Raw genomic sequence first — 1,469 nt, 5'->3', positions numbered from 1 at the left:
CCGTGTTTCCGCTTTCGAACTATTTGCCTACTTTCTACTATTTTCGAAATACTATACTTTAAGTTATGTTACGCTACATTACCCCCTTACCAGTGATAACGTCACATGAAATAAAAGAATAATGTCGTTGCTGGAAAGAAAATTACATAGGATACATGTTATTGACTAACTTTAAATGTTTGCGAAATATAAACAATATCCTAGTTCAAAAACCTGCTTGCAACCGTTCGGGGAAACGAACTCTTCTGCCTGATCGTGTGTTAAAGCGAGCCTGTTCCTCTCTTCTACGTGGTTGCTGTTCTGGTCGTTGAGGTTGCCGTTACTCGGCGTCGTTACCGTGTCCAGCTTCTTCATCATTTACGTTTTCTTTTTTCGTCGTTTCTCCAAGTACAAACGCCGGTTTTAACCTATCGATGGAAACATTGACTTTCTTTCCTTTTACTAAAACCGTATAGAATTTTGGAGATCGCTGCACTACTTCAAACGGTCCGTCGTAGGGTGGTTGAAGAGGGCCTCGTACTGCATCGTGTCTGATGAAGACGAAGGGTGACGACGATAATTCTTTAAAAATGAATGTTTTTCTTGTCCCATACCTTGTCCCTGGAACTGGTTTTAACTGGCTCATTTTACTCCGAAGGTCTTTCACAAAATCTGAGTTGCTTTCCTTTGTGTTCGATTGGAAAAATTCGCCTGGTAACCGAAGTGTCGTTCCATAAAGCAATTCAGACGAGCTCGCCTTCATATCTTCTTTTATTGAGGCTCGAATACCTAAAAGAACAATCGGTAAGACCTCGGCCCATCCGTCGTTTTCGTGACACTTAATTGCTGCCTTTAGTTGTCGGTGTAATCTCTCGACCATGCCGTTCGCCGCTGGATGGTACGTTGTCGTACGCAGGTGCTTGGTTCCTATAACTTGCGTCAACTCTTCGAAAAGTTTTGACTCGAACTGTCGTCCTTGATCGGTTGTGATTTTCAAGGGAATTCCAAATCGCGATATCCATTCGCTGATAAACACTCGTGCGATCGTTGCTGCTTCGATGTCGGTCACCGGGATTGCTTCAGGCCAGCGGGTGAAACGATTGACCGCTGTTACGCAATACCTGAATCCTAAGGAGCTTGGCAAAGGACCCACGATGTCCAGGTGTACATGCTCAAACCTTCCATCCGTTTCACCGAATTTTCCGATAGGCGCTGTGACATGTCTCGTAACCTTCGCGCGTTGACAGGGAATGCATGTTTTCGCCCATATTCTACAATCCTTATTAATTGAAGGCCACATGAATGGTTTCGAAATTAATTTCTGTGTAGCTTTCACCCCAGGATGCGCTAGACAATGCAGGCTATTAAATACCGCTTTACGTAAGTTCACAGGTACGAGGGTGGATTGATAAGTTTCCGGCCTGACCAAGAAAAACAACGTTTTTAAGAATTTTTTTTTTTTATTTCTCAACATAATCTCCTCCAAGGCT

The sequence above is a fragment of the Belonocnema kinseyi genome, chromosome 1 (assembly GCF_010883055.1).
Source record: "Belonocnema kinseyi isolate 2016_QV_RU_SX_M_011 chromosome 1, B_treatae_v1, whole genome shotgun sequence".
Classification (NCBI taxonomy): domain Eukaryota; kingdom Metazoa; phylum Arthropoda; class Insecta; order Hymenoptera; family Cynipidae; genus Belonocnema; species Belonocnema kinseyi.
This window is presented reverse-complemented; position numbering follows the sequence as displayed.